Genomic DNA, 18,739 nt, shown 5'->3' with positions numbered 1-18,739 from the left:
GCCTAGGATTCGTGTTATGGAATGCGCGCGTGTTCGAGTCGTCATGGTGGAGGAAATTTTCTCGTGACATTTCAGCCGGTGTATGAGACCAGTGCCCACCCAGCGTCTTGATGCTCTTGAGGAGCTACAATCAAAGACGTTATAATAGTATACTAGACTCACACAGAGCGCTGGTGTGCTGTCCAAAATTGAAACCAGTCTGCGCATGTTTACGCCGCCATGCTGCTGGTAGAAATAGAGAGGTAAACACGATTGTCATACTTGTCCTTTGTTTTGTCTCGGGTGTTTTTAGTGAATAGTGTTAAAGTAATGGCAATATAATTTTGAAAGATGATATATTATCGCCGCGGACTCATGCTTAACATGTCGGCATCATACAATAACGTGCGGTGTGGTTTAAAAAAATAATTTTGCCGACCGATTGTTGCTCTGAAGGTTTCACTCTAAGCGTCACGTTGTCACGTCTACTTTCTCGATAAGAATAAGCACTAGTTTGTTATATTATTAAATGGCTATTATTATTATTATTATTATTATTATTATTATTATTATTATTATTATTATTATTATTATTTCATATACGAGTACATTGGCTTTCTTAACTCTTAATAATAACTCTTTAATAATAATTTTTAATCACATACCTTAATGTTCGTCCTCAGCACAAGACATTGCAACCTCGGATTAAGTCTACGTGGATTAGACAAGTAAGTTCATTTAATAATAATTGAAGCAGCTTATTGGTTGCATTATTGAAATTGAGGCGAGTGATTGGAGCGGCGACACAAGAAATTGAAAACAATAGTACAATTAAATTTCAAAGACCTGCCGAACGCATGAGGCCGCTCAAAGACCTGCCGAATGTTAACAATGAGAGCGCGGCGATAATACCATTCCTGTTTAATTTTCCAAGCTATTTGCAAAAGGTATGATATAATATTATCTCTGTTGTTACAATATCAATATCATTAAAAATCAATCAGTAGTTTACGACAATAAAGAATACTTAATTGTTAGTACAGGTATATCAGATTGTAGAGAAATCCCACTGAGTGAATTATTTAGACTTACACATCAGATGTTAAAACATTAGTGGAAAGATAACTTTTTGTTTTTATTATGTAAATGCATTTATTTGCAAGATAATAAACTTTCATTCAAGATCCATATATGCATAAATAAATATACAGATAATAAATAAATAAATAGCTATAATAGCTAAGCCTCCTTTGTGAATTTATGATTCAGAGTTCACCTATAAATAACTCTCTTACATTTTGCCGGATATATTTTATTAACAAAAGCAAGGAATGGCATCATATTGATATTGCATATGTGCATAAAAATTATGTACCATCACTCCGCAAGCAATGATAATATATCTATTTTATTTATTTAAAATAAAAATACAATATGTAAAAAATCCACACATAAAAAGTATGTGGTTTTTTTATCTTGCATAAAGCGATTGTTTAGTTTTTAGGTCTTCACGTTACCTATTGTTTGCAATGTATTAGGTACCGATACTTTTTATAATTGATAGCATTCCCTTTATTAATTGAAGAATGAATTCAATGTAATTTGGCTACCTTCGCACATTATATTTTGCGTGGTTACTTACGTCCTGTGGTCTAAAAGTACCGGTAATATAATTTATTTTTGATTCTCTAAAACTTAACAAGTCTATACTGATTATCGCATATTTATTTCACTTAGGAATTTGATTATAACAAGAACTTGTGTAATCAAGGTGCATATATTTATGTCTTGTGATCTAAGAGTTAATATGTTAATATAATTTTAGATTCTCTGAAACCTAACAATTTGCTGATTATCGTAAAATTATACAATCTATAACGTGTATTGTGTAGGCCTATTTATGGATGTATCAGTATGTTTTCTATAAATTGCTGCATACGTATTTTCTTTTCTTTAATGTTCTAACACATATCAATGAAACTTTGAATATGTTTATTTCGTCCTAATTTTACGTTAAACGTCGAAAATGGCCATAATATGTCAATTTTAGATCATCACAGCGTTAAATTGCGTGAATTACGCACTGCTATTATTTGTCTGCTCTCCAACAATATGGCGGCAAGCGCAGCGTTCAATTTGCCCCGGTTTCCTCGTTTCGCGCAGCCGAGACTGTAGGGGCTTGGCTACAATAGGTAGCGAATTCCGGTTGCGAAAGCCAGCTATAACGGCTGGGGCGGGGATCATCGTGCTAACCACACGATACCTCCATTCTGGTTGGATGATCGTCCACCTCTGCTTCGGCATGTGCTGGTCGATCTGGGCCCTTCAAGGGCTTTGGCGCCATGGATAAAATAGATATATTGAGTGTATTTTTTATTATTTTTTTTGCCGGATGCTGACGGAATATGGGTTGGCAATACTGTTTCGGTGCGGTTTTGTGGCTTTCGAAGGTTGGCGGCACTGGGTTCCACTTTGTTTTTGTAACTGGCAATGGCGATACATGTAAGTGTAATGTAGCAGAAATCAGAGAACAAAATATTATAATTTGTGATATTGTTTTTAGTTAATATATTACATTCTGTGACAGTATTTGACGTCAGTTAGCCGGTACACAGATATAATGTTAACATCGTCTTCAGCACAGTGCCTTTTTAGGTTATGATCGTTTTTAGACGATTTTTGTGTGCAGGGGTAGTGTGTACCCCTATTTAAGTTCCATCGATGTTTATAGAAGTATAAGAATTCGGTCAACAGAGGGGTTGTGCTGTAACAATCAAAGCTATTGCTATTTTAGACAGTAGAAATTTATAAGAATGGCCTGTGTTGGATGCGACAACACATTGATATCATTTGTGAAGTCGCTGCACACATTGGACTCTATAAAAAATTTTCTTGTGTCTCACGGAATAGTGAGGGACAGTGTAAAGTGCCCGTCGTGTGGTAGCAAGAGTAATTTGAAAGTTACGGGAAGACAAAGATTGGAATTTAGATGCAACAAGCGTCTTGGGAAAAAAAGATGCAACTTCGTGAGAAGTGCTAGGAAGAATACTTTCGTAGGTGACTCACAACTATCGGTGGACCAAGTTTTGAAATTCTGTACATTATGGTGTTTATTACCGAATCCAAGACACAGGATACTTATTGAAGAGGCAGAAATGGCAGCCCCCACTGTTGTAGACTGGTCCAAATATTGTCGCGAAGTTTGCTTGGGCTGGGTGTATGAGAACAGGCGACAAATAGGTGGTCCAGGTACAGTTGTGGAAATTGATGTGAGTGAATTTGGTCATCAGCTTTACAACCACGGACAACTTGTCGAGGGTAGGTGGGTATTTGGTGGAGTGGAACGTGGTAACGCAAGGAATTTTTTTGTGGTGCCTGTAGAACACCTAAATGCAGAAACTTTATTAAAAATAATCTTGCAGTGGATTCTCCCAGGTACCACAATCTTGTCCGATTGCTGGAAGGTATGCAAGTCCTTGGGAAAAGAAAGCTTTCTTAATCTTCGTGTAAAACACTCTGTGGAGTTTGTCGATACGGCAGAGAAGGGCGAAATCCACCTAGAAAATGAAAGGCGATTGACAGACGATGACGTGACTGTGCACACGCAAAATATAAAAAGAAAGTGGCTGTCCCTTCAAAAATCAATTCCAGTCTTTGGACGCAGGAAGCGACACTTTGAGGGTTATTTTGCGGAGTACATGTTCAAGACAAACTTCCCCAGATCTCGTCGGATATGTGAATTCTTCAAGAGGGCCGCTGTGCAGTGCCCACCTGAACATTAAATTGGTGAGTTCATATATCCATTAACAAATGCTGTTATAGGTAGAAAGAATAACTATCCCTTCATAAATGTTTATTATACCATTGCTAGTGTGACATAGACCTACCAGATACTAATCACGAGGTTGTTTTGAGACAGCCTACCTGTGGCTGGCGAAAAAATTATTTACATTATTTACTAATATGCTCTTTTTAGGATATTCTGCACAATGTAGGCACATGCACCGATAGATAATTAGTGGGAAGTTGAGGACTGTAAGAAGGTTAGATGTCGGGATAGACAAGTAGCTGGACACCAAGGTTAGAGTGGGTTAGATGCGGGGATAGCTAAGTGACAGAAGGCGAGGACTGTGACAAGGTGACAGGCCCTATAGCTTTTATTCCATTGTAGTCACTTTTTATTAGTAATTGATTAACTAGCGGACTTACTCGTGTTAATTATGTAAGTCTGTGGGCTTACAGCTGTTTCGGTGCTTCATCACACCATCCTCAGAGCCTACTAGATCTCGGCGTCATCTCGAACTTCTCTGCCTGTTGTGTGGGTGCGTTTGATTGTTGAAAGGTGGAGTCAAATAGTGTGTGTGTACTGAAATTGATCTGTGTGTTGAGAATTTGATCAGGGTGTGTTTTAGTGTGTTTGTATATTTCATATTGTTCTAGTGTGTTGAGTTTTTGGTTCTTGGGTTGTATGTGTAGGATTTCCATGTCCGCATTTATGTTATTGTATGTATGGTTAGCATTGGTTATGTGATCGGCGTATGTAGATGTATTGTGTCCTCTGGTTATTGCTTTAATGTGTTCTTTGTAGCGTATTTGGAATGATCTGCCTGTCTATCCAATGTAGAACTTGTCGTAAATTACATGTGAGTTTGTATAAACCTGTGTGTACAGCACCGAAACAGCTGTAATCCGCACAGACTTACATAATTAACACGAGTAAGTCCGCTAGTTAATCAATTACTTATATTCAAGTGTTAAAAGTAGTGTACGCAAGATTCAAAATGGATTATCACTTTTTATTATTTTTCTATCTATTCTAGCAAGTAAAAGAGAAATATCTTTATAGCCTTCTCTAGGGATAGACAAATCTTGGATGCTAGGTCACCATGAAGCCTAGAACTTTTTATGTGGCGCCTGAATTTTAATTGGGTTCTAAATCTTTTAAGAGTTTGATTTCTCTTAAGTTGCTACTTCTATTATTTAAGGGGAGTCTGTACTGCCATCCCATCAATGTAAAACAGAATAATAAAAGATAAAGGCCGTAATTTTAGCCTGTTACATACAATAACACTTGAGGAATAACCCCTAAAAATTTCAAATTTGTATCTTATGTAAGTCCTGAGAAAAGTGCACCTAAATTAGATGAAATTTACATTGCTGGGATAGGCAGTACAGCCTCCCCTAAAGTTAATGTTACTTCAAAAGTGGTCTTAGGAAGGAGTTCGAATGTGTAATGTATTTTATTAATTATGCATAATTTTATTATAATTGTTTAATATAATCCTACCTAAGTCTTAGTACCTATTTAGTAAATGTGTCTTTGTCTTAGTTATTTGTTTTCTCAAAATGGGTAAAATGTAATAGCTTCTGAAAAAAAGAGGATGCCAGTGGTGCCTGAAAATTTAGGAGTTTTGTCTGCTCCTTGCCTAATCTATAAGGCCTCATATTTTAAACATCATGTTAAACCTATTAAAAAAACATGCTTTTTAGGAAAATTTTTTTAATCTGAGTGTGGTTGTATCAGGGACACAGCCGTAGGTTTTATGCAAATACGTCTGACATATCGATGGATCTAGACGAGATTTTTCGTTTGGCATCAAAATCAGCACACTAACGCATCGGAGTCAAGAGATATACCTCCCAGAAATTTTCGCCCATGCCGCCAATCGTCACAGGTGCTGCCAATTCATGCTCGCATTGTAGTTGTGTATCCGTTTGGAGGATACGATATTTATTTCAATCGTGTTAATTTTCACGAACTTATAGTGTCAGAATGGATCACCCTGCAAATGTTACAGCACTGTTCCTGCCCTGTTACCACATGTGTTGTCCTGATTTTAAGGATATATATTCACGTCAGAACACCATATTTATGAAGCCACCGGCGTGGCTCAGTCGGTTAAGGCGCTTGTCTGCCGGTCTGAAGTTGCTCTCGGGCGCGGGTTCGATTCCCGCTTGGGCTGATTACCTGGTTGGGTTTTTTTCTGAAGTTTTCCCCAACCATAAGGTGAATGCCAGGTAATCTATGGCGAATCCTCGGCCTCATCTCGCCAAATACCATCTCGCTATCATCCATCTCATCGACGCTAAATAATCTCGTAGTTGATACAGCGTCGTTAAATAACCAAATAAAAAAAATATATTTTCTTTTCTCGGTTTCTCTGTCAATTATATTTGTTTATTGGCTTTCCCTTTATTGATGACTAGAGATGCAAAATATACATGTAAATATTCCCTTAAAAATGCCAAAATATGGACTAAAACTTCCAAAATCCATTTTGTCATGCATTCCCCCGATTTATAACTTGTGTTGGGCAAGCTTATGATCCAGGTAACAGGTATTTTTTCTGTGAGCTCCTGTTCCTCATCCCATTCCATCCCATCAAAAAATAAATTCTTTGAGCCCCACATTCGATTTTCAAGTTTGTATTAGGTATGTAAAATTGCTTAGTTTACTCCCAAGAATCATATGATGATGGGAGAGTGGAACAGAGAAAAACTCTCTCCAGCACCAGTATTTGAACCTGGGTTTTCAGCTCTCGTGCTGACTCTCTATCCACTAAGCCACACCAGATTCCCATCCCGATGTTGGATCGAATCCTCTCAGTTTAAGTTCCACCTCTTGGGTTCCCTCTAGTGGCCTACCCTCATGCACTGCGTCATAGATGTATGACAGTTGGCATAATTGTCCACACATGTGCAGAGGTGCACTTGTTATGAGTGACCAAGTGGCCGGGATCCGACGGAATAAGTGCCATCTTAAATCACTAAGTGATTATTTTTCGCATATCATATATTACGATGTACCGGAGTACATATGATATTTCAGTGCATAAATTCTGCGTTATCATATGATGATGGAAGAGTGGAACAGAGAAAAACTCTCTCTGGCACCGGGATTTGAACCCGGGTTTTCAGCTCTGCGTGCTGACGCTCTATCAACTAAGCCACACCGGATTCCCATCCCAATGTCGGATCGAATTCTCTCAGTTCGGTACATCGTAATATCCCAAGAATCATGTCACCAAAGTTTGAAAGACATTAAAGAAAAAAATGTGGATTTTTATCCTAAGAGTCAATGTATACCTTAATTTCTTTTCTTATCATAGACCCATTTTTTTTCTCTTATACTGAGAAGGGAGGGAGTCCGAGACTTATTGTGTTTACAGTAAACTCCTATTCTATGAATGATTGGGTAACTGAACGCTGTGCTCTTGTACAAATACAGCACGCCACACTGTGAATTTAACCGGGGTATAGTATGGATGATGATATGTGAATTAATGATGTTGAAATGAGTCTGAGGTCCAACGTCGAAAGTTATCCAGCAATTCTGCCTCAGTTGGTTGAGGGAAAACTCCGGAAAAAACCCCAACGAGCCCGCTCGATCCACGGTCAGACGTCCTAACCATTAATCCAAAGCAGTGGGCATCATAGACCCATATTCTGCATTTGTAAACCGAAAAAAAAAAAAAAAACATTAAAACCAACACAACTGTAGTTTCATTTCCGAAACTGGGTGACGTATTCTACGGACTCGCTATCCCTGATATAGTGGTGTAGGCGGTGAGGGATTACTTATCTGAAACCCCCCTTTCCATTTTTCAAGAAATATTTTATGATTTGTATTAGATTTAAAGCATGATGAAACAATTCACTCGCAACGCTGAGAGAGAAAATATTCTTGGGCTGTTTCTACCGACAATAACCAATATTTAGAATAACAACTCGTATACATTTGTGCTGGCAGTTGTTTTAAATTGACCAACGTTTGTAAGAGAAATTGATGTTCCCGTTCTCAACACAATAATATTAATTTATTTAGGTCTGTTTAGGGTCGTTGTCTGTTTGGATTTTAAATTTCATAGTATTAAGTAAAGATTACGGTTTTTTAAAATATGTTGTATGTAATTTTTTTACTTGTTTATTTTATTTTATTGCGTTATTTTACGACGCTGTATCAACATCTAGGTTATTTAGCGTCTGAATGATATGAAGGTGATAATGCCGGTGAAATGAGTCCGGGGTCCAGCACTGACAGTTACCAGCATTTGCTCGTATTGGGTTGAGGGAAACCCCCGGAAAAAACCTCAACCTGGTAACTTGCCCCGACTGGGATTCGAACCCGGGCCACCTGGTTTCGCAGCCAGACGCGCTGACCGTTACTCCACAAGTGTGGACTTTATTTATTTAACAACGCTGTATCAACTACTAGCTTATTTAGCGTCGTGTTGTGTGTAATTATGAGCAGACTTGGCAAATTACACAAAACTTCAGCCCTCGCCTCCATTTTAAATTCCTAGCTATGCCATTGCCCTGATGTGTCGCAGAATTTTTATTGTTCTTGGTGCTTGACTCTGCGTCTCCAAATGATCTTATTCAGTTCATCATAAGTCATGCGTTTATCTGCCATGCTGCAGCGATTTGGGGACCAAATATAACATCAAGACATGGGATGTTATAGGAATTATGATTGGGGCTAGAGGCACAATCCCACGGGAGTCCTTAGAAGTCTTCCGAAAATTAAAAGTTCCTGACAGCACCCTGGACATGATATCCTCCACTGCACTAAAGTCATCGATTAGCATAATTAATAATAAGAAGAAATGCGCACAAGTGTACAAGAGTTGATTTGTTATTATTCTTTGCTGTATTCGCTAATTGGCTTGATTCTGTTCTTGCATTTTATTATGTGATATCTTTCGCAGAGCTGATCACAGAATTCGCAGACGCATTAGCATAATTAATCATCACTTATATTCTTTATAAAATGTAATTTGTCTTGTAGCCTAAATTGTTTGTTGCATTTCCAATAAATTTATCAGTGATAGCCTAGCTAACTAGGGTTTCTATTAAAGAAAACATGAATTAAATATAAATATTCATTTATTGATTAGGAGGCCGATTATTAAACCCTGGTTGGGACGGCTATCAACTATCTATACGTCCCGGATCATAGCAAGTTTTCTATTAATGCTTCTGAGAGGATAAAACGCTTTGTGGCTGAGTGTATTGTCTGTGCTTGCGAATCTCTTTGCCTCTGTAGAGCTACGGCTCGAGGAGGTCGAGTGTGTTGTCTGCCTTGTGATGTGTTTTGCAATTCAATATGGACGCGCTCAGCATTTATTTATTTGCAGTTTTTGATCGCTTTGTGTACGATGTGTGCTTTCAACTCATGTTTTCATTGAAATCTTAATGTACTAAGAAACCTGCGAGTATATGTTGCATACGATCTGCTCGAGAATTCATTGCCGTATTTTAGACACTACAGGGATCGAGAAAAATGACGTGTGTTGGATGTGACAACACGTTGATATCATTTGTGAAATCAGTGAACACATTGGAATCTAAAAAGGATTTCCTCATGTCTCACGGAATAATAAGAGAGTGTATAAACTGTCCGTCGTGTGGTAGGAAGTGTAATTTGAAAATTACGGGAAGACAACGGCTAGAATTTACATGTTACAAAGGGCGTCGACAAAAAAGATGTAATTTTGTAAGAAGTGCTAGGAAGAATACTTTCTTAGGGGATTCGCAATTGTCACTGGACCACATTTTGAAATTCTGTGCATTATGGTGTTTATTACCGAACCCAAGACACAAGATCCTCGGTGAAGAGGCAGAAATGACAGGCCGCACAGTTGTAGACTGGTCTAAATACTGTCGCGAAGTTTGCTTGGGCTGGGTGCACGAAAACAGGCGGCAAATAGGTGGTGCAGGCACAGTTGTGGAAATTGATGTGAGTAAATTCGGTCATCGGCATTACAACAGCGGACAACTTGTCGAGGGTCAGTGGGTATTTGGTGCAGTGGAACGTGGTAATGCCAGGAATTTTTTCGTGGTACCGGTAGAAAACATAAATGTAGAAACTTTGGTAAACACAATCTTACAGTGGATTCTCTCAGGTACTACAATCGTCTCCGATTGCTGGAAGGCTTCTAAATCCCTGGGAAAAAAAAGTTTTCTTCATCTTAATGTGAAACACTCTGTGGAGTTTTTCGATACGGCGGAGAAGGGCGAAATCCACATAGAAAATTCGAGATGGCAGGGTGGCGAACACTTGATTGTGCATACGCAGAATATTAGAAGAAAGTGGTTATCTCTCAAAGACTCTATTCCAGCCTTCGGACGTAAGAAGCGAGACTTCGAGGGATATTTTGCGGAGTACATATTTAAGACTAACTTCCCTAGATCTCGTCTGTTATGTGAATTTTTCAAGAGAGCTGCTCAGCAGTGCCCACCTAAAGATTGAGAATTCCAGACATCCATTCACGAATACTATTGCAGGTACAATGCATAATTTTTCCGTGATCAAATCTTCTAACCTTGTTACAAACAGTGTAGCTGTGTCACAGTCCTCGGCCTGTCTGACATTGATCTATGGGCTATCTCCGACTTAGGCCTATCACTCATAGATTCCGAGGCTATCATAGATGTCTGGCTACCTGTCGTTACTTACTGGCTTTTAAGGAATCCAGAGGTTCATTGCCACCCTCACATAAGCCCGCCATTGGTCCCTATCCTGAGCAAGATTAATCCAGTCGCTATCATCATACCCCACCTCCCTCAAATCCATTTTAATATTATCCTCCTACCTACGTCTTGGCCTCCCCAAAGGTCTTTTTCCCCTCTGGCCTCCCAGCTAACACTCTATATGCATTTCTGGATTCACCCATACGTGCTACATGCCGTACCCATCTCAAACGTCTGGATTTAATGTTCCTAATTATGTCAGATGTATACGCTGCATGCAGTTCTGTGTTGTGTAACTTCCTCTTAGCCCCAAATATTTTCCTAGGCATCTTATTCTCAAACACCCTTAACCTATGTTCCTCTCTCAAAGTGAGAGTCCCAGTTTCACAACCATAATGTAACTGTTTTATAAATTTTCACTTTCAGATTTTTTGACAGCAGACTGAATGATGAAAGCTTCTCAACCAAATAATAACAGGGATTTCCCATATTTATTCTGTATTTAATTTCCTCCCGAGTATCATTTATATTTGTTACTGTTGCTCCCAGATATTTGAATTTTTCCACTTCTTCAGAGGATAAATTTACAATTTTTATATTTGCATTTCGTACAATATTCTCGTCACGAGAATATTGTACGAAATGGAAATATAAAAATTGTAAATTTACATGTACATAATCACTACAGAAAAAAAATATTTTCAAAATTTGCCAATATAAATCTTTTTATCTATCATCTGTTGGACTACGTATAAAAATCATTCTTTATTATTTATGTTGTGTTTTTAAAACGAGTCTAGAATATAAGCAAGTAGCCTAACTAAAATCCAAATAAGAGAGTAATTTTGATTTATTTTAAAAACTATCCGCTCTTTTGTGTTTAATATATGTCTATATACAGTTCCCAGTCTTTAATTTATTTTTAAACACTTTTACGCCATTTTAATGTAATTCTAGGGGCATTTTTTGGTTATTTTTCAGCTATTTGCAGGTTATCAACATCCACCTCTAATGATGACAATGATATGTGAATGAATAGCAAAATGAGTCCAAGGTTCATTGCCGAAAGTTCCCAGCAGTTCTGCTTCAGTTGGTTGAGGGAAAACCTCGGAAGAAAAATCCTAGCCAGGATTTGAACCTGGGCCCACTCGTTTCACAGTCAGACATACTAACCGTTACTCCACAGCTGTGACTAACAGAGGATTACTGTAGAATGTTTTGTTTGTGTTACAGGGGACGGAATAGTAATGTCATAAGGCTGTGAATAAAAAGTCTGCACCTATAGGATACTGGAATGGAGCAGGGGGACATGGACAAGGTGTAGGTCCTCATAAATGCAGACAGCACTGTGTGAACGCTACAGATCCTGGCCTTTTTACATGGCAGTACGAGGAGGCCTCCAGGAAGTGAACAGCACTCTACTGGTAGCTGGGGCATGTTCGACTGAAAGCATCACCGTCTGGTTGGACTCTGCTGCATGTGGCTGCAGGAAGGAGAGTCACCGTAAAGTGTGCTAGCTGCTGCTGGAACGTCTTAACAAGCACTCAGAAGTAGTGGCTATGTTAGAGTTGTAAATTGCATGTCCAGATGTGTCTTAAGCACAAGTGCAAGGGATGCATGGGACCCAAGTGGCAGGGTGCAATGGCGGCAATTAGCCCTGATTATACAGGATGTCTCAGAACTAAACCAACAACATTTTCTGGAATGTTCTTCAGTTAAAAAAAAAACACACACAAAAGCAAAAGTTTTCAATATTTGAGATCAAATAACCATGATTTGTGATTAGTAGGGACACTGTAAAATAGTGAATAAAATATATCAAAGTCAGTAAGTAAAACTACTGTAATTCGTGGAAAAGTCGTTATTCATTCATGTATGTAAATCGTAAAAAAATATCTATTTAAATATGTAAATCATGAAGAAAGAGTTTGAATTTAAACAAGGGAATCACTTCATTGATCATCGCATTCAGTAGAACTTCAATAATTTGATTTTGTCATAAGCAAGGACTCCATCCAAATTTAACCCAAAGAGAATTTCCGCTGGCGAGAAAATGCCAACTTTCATGGGCAAACCGATATTAATAAGGTATTTTCTGGAATGTTCTTTAATTAAAAAAAACACAAAAGCAAAAGGTTTCAATCTTACATTCTAGATGAAGAAAAGAGTCATGTTGAATATAAATAACATTAGATCTGTGTTCATTTGCACACTATGACAGGCTGCTTCTCTACCAAATTATCAAAATAGTGTACGTTGTTCCTTAAACTTCCTTTTGTACTCTTGCTGAAAATGTGGTAAATATTTTTTTTTTTTGCACGATCGTGTTTCATTTGTTATATTTACAGCTATTGTTTGTTGTTAGGCCTTGAAAGTTAGAATTCCTATGCAGACACTTGTTGCCAGGTAAACCATTCTTCATAACATAAAACTGTACTGAAATTACAGTGCACTTATTGTTACTTAGTTACCATTACAGTATAGTTTTGCGAAGGCTTTGGAATAATATTGCTCTTAATTTTCAATGCAAAATCTATATATATCTTTGAACTGGTAATGGAAATTACGGGAAAACGGCTGAACGGATTTTAATAAATGGCCCCTCATTTTGAAGCTTGGAACCCAAAGTTTTTCGGAAAAGTGGTAGTTTTCAGTGAAATGTCAATTTTCCTACACAATTTTCCTATTTTCCAAAATCCATCTGTTGTCAGTTTTGAGAACTAATTTTGTCGAATCACGGCCGACTTGATTGAATTTCAGAACAAAACACAAACTACAATAAACAATAGGCTATTACACGAAGGCCATGACCTGCAGGATTGCCGACATATTTAGAGCTCAATTCAATTTGTTATTAAAAACTGATTCTGCAGTGTATAACAATTTTCTGAGTACAGCTGTGTATTGGATATTCAAATCTACGAAACTTGAGGTGGTTTGTTGACATTATTTTCATTAGAAATTAAATGTTATTATAGTTAATATCATGATGCATCTATTTTTCATTAATTGTACATAATATTGATGACATGAAAGTGAAACGTTTTGAGGTTATGTAAGTAAATGTAGAGAATATCTTAATTTAGATCTTCATTTCTATAATTTACTGAGTGGCTGCTATATATAACTACAAAACTTAAGTAAGATAATAATATTGTTATTAAAAATCAAATATTTTTATACTTATTAGCCCAGTGGGGTTGGGTCTTTTTCATATACTTAATGGCGGTGTAGTGTAGATATTGATATGTGTCATTGTCTTCAGTCTTGACTCGACAGAGCGCAAAAATGACAGTTCCTAAGGAAAGATCAAAATAAGAGGCCTAGAAAATTTTGTAGTCTCTAGATCATTTCAGCAAGATCTCTTAGTAGGATAAAATGATTTTAGGCTCTACATTTCAAGTTCTACATGCAGCAGCTATAAGAAATTGCTATTGTTCGAAAGCTTAGCAAACCTGACTTTTTTTAACTTTTGCCTACAATCCACAATGACCTGAAATAGCTACTGCTTTCTTCCTGACATTGATACTTGCGTTTTTGCGTTGAAACTCAAAAACTGAAGTTGGATAGGTTCAAGAAAAAGTATTTGGCCTAAAAAATCCATTCAGAGGGAGTATGTTTCATTATTATGGAAGCAAATAACTATTAAAAAGACAAGTATTCTTCATTGAAAATAAATCTGAAAAATTTTTATTTGAACATCTAACGAACTTAGTTTGCAGCAGCATTTGCTGCACAAGCCACTAGTATATTGTATTTGCAATTTCAAAAATATGATTGTGCAAAAAATGTTGTACAATACATGTTTGCGAAGTGCATTACAAAATCTTGGAAATTTGAAAACTCACTCTGCTCGTTTTTCAAACTTTTTCTCGATTTTGTAAAAAGTACTTTCCAATGTTGTATTGTAATATAGTATTACACGTATCTTCTTATTGTGTTAATGTGTAATGAACCTAAGCATTGCACATACATGAGACAGATTTTCATTTTTCACAGCTGAGTACCGATACTTTCCACATAATAAAGCATCAAAGACAGAGCCATTAATTTAGTTTTGCTTTAATGTTTAAATGTCTAAATAAAGAAAGGAAAAAAAAAAAATTCCGTGACTGATTAATATACAATTCACCAACATTCGTAAAAAAAAATCGTGCTTAATGCAAAACATTGCCAAATTCGTAGAAGAGGAGAAAACTAGCAAAATTCGCCACAAGTTTCGGTCTTTTATTTTACTTGGTTATTTAACAACGCTGTATCAACTAGTAGGTTATTTAGCGTCGATGCGATTGATGATAGATGATATGTGGCGAGATGAGGCCGAGGATTCGCCATAGATTACTTTGCATTCACATTATAGTTGGGAAAAACCTCGGAAAAAACCCAACCAGGTAATCAGCCCAAGCGGGGATTGAAACCGCGCCCAAGCACAAGTCCTGATCGACAGGCAAGTGCCTTAGCCGACTGAGCTACTCCGGTAGTTTTTTCGGTCGTAAAACATTACTACAGAACGAGTGTCGTTCATTTCTGTAAACATTTTAACTTTGTTAGCAGAAATTCGCGAAAAAATTGTTCGAGAAAATCGGATGTTGTAGTGATTAGGCAGTGTGTTGATGTACATCATATTATGTATTGGACATTTGAGAGTACATGGAAAAAACAATTAGTCGCAATTCTTTTAAGGGTGATGTCATCATCTAGGGTAATTTAGTATATTATTGCAAAATGACATCATCCTCATTAGAATTGTGACTTTGTTTTTCCCCTGTACTCTTCATTTGTTTACTACCTGATATTGAACTGTTCAACTTTTAACTTGCCGCCAGGGTTGCCAGATGCTCCCATCAAGTATGCAGGACAGATGATAATATTGCGTACCTTAATGTCACTAAACATTTAAATTAGTAATTAAATTTGCAGTACAACTGATTTTATGTATTTTAACTAATTATATAGATGAAAGATGAGTGGAACACAGAAAAATTCTCTCCACCGGGATTTGAACCCGGGTTTTCAGCTCTACGTGCTGATGCTCTATCCACTAAGCCACACTGGATTCCCATCCAGATGTTGGATTGAATCCTCTCAGTTTAAGTTCCACCTCTAGTGGCCTACCCTCATGCACTGCGTCATATATATATATATATAGGACAATGGCATACATGTGCAGAGGTGCACTCGTTATGAATGACTAAGTGACCAGGACCCAATGGAGTAAGCGCCGTCTTAAATCACAAAGTGATTATTTTTCGCATATCATATATTATTATGAAGTACCGAAGAACATACGAGGCGTGTTCTTAAAGTAAGTTCCATTTTCAATTATAGCTGTCACATCGCTCCAATCGTTATTTTGCGCATACGTGTTTTCTTCTTCAGTCCTCAGGCAAGCTGTGCATGCAGTTTCAGAGCTTCAGTCTGTGTGTGTGGTTAGTTGCGATCAGTTGAAATGTTTAAAGTGATCGAACACTCCACCAACTGTGAGATGCGGTCTATTATCCGTTTTTTGAATGCGAGAAACATCAAACCAGCTGACATTCATCATCAACTTCGTGAGGTGTATGGTGATGATGCCATTAGTGATGGAATGGTCAGGAGATGGGTTAGAAAGTTCAACGAGGGCCGCATCTCTGTGCATGACGAGCAGCATACCGGTCGGCCATCTTTGATCAATGACGATTTGGTGCGTGCTGTCGATGAAAAAATTCATGAGGACAGGAGGTTCACAATTTCTTCGCTTTCCTTGAATTTTCCACGAATGTTGCGGAGTGGTTCGCAGGCGGGTGAATTCTACAATGAGGGGATAGAAAGACTTGTGCCACGACTCGATAAATGCCTCAGTAATGGTGGAGATTATGGTGAGAAGTAATTGAAGTGTGGGGAATACAATGCTACAAAAATGGTTTGTAAATATTGTCCCGTTTACTTTCTACACCCTTTTGGAACTTACTTTAAGAACACGCCTCATAATTATGATATTTCCTTGCAGAAATTCTGCGTTATCATATGAAAGATGAGTGATGTACTTCGGTACATCATAATAATATATATTTATATAGAGCCTAAACTTCTACTTTTATTAAATTTTTGCTACATTATGAAATTTCGTTTGAATCATTGATAAAGTCTGGAAAAATAATGCTATATTGCAGCCTGATCTATACCGAAATAATAGGCGATAACACAGTGTTCAAACTCTATCAATAATAAATCAACTTCCAAAAAGAGTAAAGAATAAAAATTCTGTATAATACCTAATACATACTATAATTGTATAGCGGGGGCGGCTCTACAATGAGAACTGCAGAGCTGCAGAACCGCCATTTAAATGGACCTGAAAAAAATTAAAAATGAAAAAAACGTGCTTTTATGTAATCTCGTTTATTGTTCATTTATTTTTCCAATTCATTCTCTTTCGATTCGAGATTTTAATGTCTGTAGGAACCTTGAACTGCTCGAGAATTTTAGCTGTAGTGTACTTTTCTGATCTGTGATCGGCAGTTCCTAAAGCTTAACATAGGGTAGTGGGCAGCAGAAAACTGGTTTTCTTCACCGTCCCATAAAGACTGCATTGGAGCTGCAACCGAAGCAGCTCTCTCCGAATATACAAAAGAACCGTCAACACCCTCATCTCTTTATGACCTGCGTTCTAGGCTTCTGGACTACTGTATATCATTACAGTTCCAGTGTGTTATAGTACTGTGGGTGGTGTGATGTGATTAGTCAGTGTGTCTAAGGAAATATTTTATATTAAAAATGAGTGAAATGAAAATCTAATCAACCAACCCTTTTCGAAATTAAAAGAGAAATTGCATGTTAACTTAAAAAAATTAGGACGTCCTATACAAAATTTAAATATTGAAATTTCTGAAAAAAGTCGAGGAAATCATGTAGCCTACTAGTCATTTTAATACCGAAATGTGTAATGGAAACGATTGGTATTTTTGCTGCGCTCATGAAAACGCTTTCTGTATTCTGTTTAGAGGAGAAAATACATGGACAAACACCGGAGTGAAGGATTTAGTTAATTTGACTTTAAAAAACTAGAGAAGCATGTGGGGCACATCTCCACTACGTGACTAGTTGTACCAGGTGGGAGAGGTGTAGCGCACGGATGGTTGGAGTACAATTTCGGGTGCACAGTCATCTTCGAGAAGGGGCTGTAATTACACGCGTCATCCGATTTAGATGCAATAAACAGCATGCGTTTGCTAAATACACTATTTTTCATGCAGAACTGCCAATCTTTGTAACCGCGGGCCGCTACTGTTGTATAGTACTATCGCTTTTATTTCAGTAGAGCCTGATACGAGGCATCAGGTGGCAATGACATTAAACATAGGTCAGACAGGATCTTAAAAACATTAATAAGTAATTATAAAATAATCTAGTCCATGACACAGGACACGCCATTAAAATCCAGAACAATCCTGGGAAATCCAAAACAATATCAGAGAACAGTTCTCCATGCACTGCCTAATCATTTTGCGTTAGGTCGAGTTTGTATAAATTTATATAGGTATTAAAGAGTGGAGATCATTTTAGCAAAAAGAAACAAAACATCAGGAATATCTTTCCTATAAATAACACATACCCATTCTTTTCTTTAACCCTTTCAGAGATTGTCTAACTTTCATTATTGGAACTAGGCATTAAAATTTTCAGAATAATAATATTTAAAATGGGACTGTGGAGTTTTCACTGGAATATTTATTTACTGTGGTTACTGTCACAATTTGTCAGTCTATCCTTGAGACACTCTGTATAACTTATTTTCCCCCCAAATTCGAAGCTTGCTGTAGATAAATTAACTACCTGCTAATTTTATGATAGGTACTACGCACACAACATAATTATTTGAAAAAAGAAAGGTGAATTGGTTTGTAGCTATTATTGACGAGTCACAAATGCTGTGATACAAAATTGACACCCTACTGACTTATACACATGCTAAATGTCATCAAAGGAGTCGCCCATAATGATCTAATATATGTAAGCAAACATTTTTTCGAACGCATTTCGGTTTAATTTTGAGTGTTAGAAACTTGCCGAAATGCGAGATTTACTTTCAGAAACTCATTTTTAAAACATACTGAACTGTATTGCAGTATGAGCTGTTTTAAGCTAATTGTAGGCCTACTGTTTGTAAACACTAGCCACCAAAATATCACTTGCACTGTGGTTATAAACATTATTACCAGAGAAGAATTACTTCAGTATTTCTATATTGTAAAGTTGCCTATTAAATATGATTAATAAATGAGTAATTCGATAAAATGTCGTGGAT

General features: G+C 37.2%; 2 long non-coding RNA genes across 2 annotated transcripts in view; one reads left to right on the top strand and one right to left on the bottom strand.

The window, feature by feature from the left end:
• LOC138691732 (uncharacterized) overlaps positions 1 to 18,739 on the bottom strand; it is a 209,704-nt gene that overhangs the window by 180,742 nt on the left and 10,223 nt on the right. The window lies entirely within an intron of this gene.
• LOC138691664 (uncharacterized) lies at positions 7,535 to 18,729 on the top strand. The gene is made up of 2 exons (XR_011329935.1): positions 7,535 to 10,266; positions 11,686 to 18,729. It is a non-coding gene; the product is annotated as an uncharacterized lncRNA (long non-coding RNA).

Source organism: Periplaneta americana, chromosome 2, assembly GCF_040183065.1.
Source record: "Periplaneta americana isolate PAMFEO1 chromosome 2, P.americana_PAMFEO1_priV1, whole genome shotgun sequence".
NCBI classification, from domain to species: Eukaryota; Metazoa; Arthropoda; class Insecta; order Blattodea; family Blattidae; genus Periplaneta; species Periplaneta americana.
Note: the sequence above shows the minus strand (reverse complement) of the source record. Positions and strands in the feature narration are given on the sequence as shown.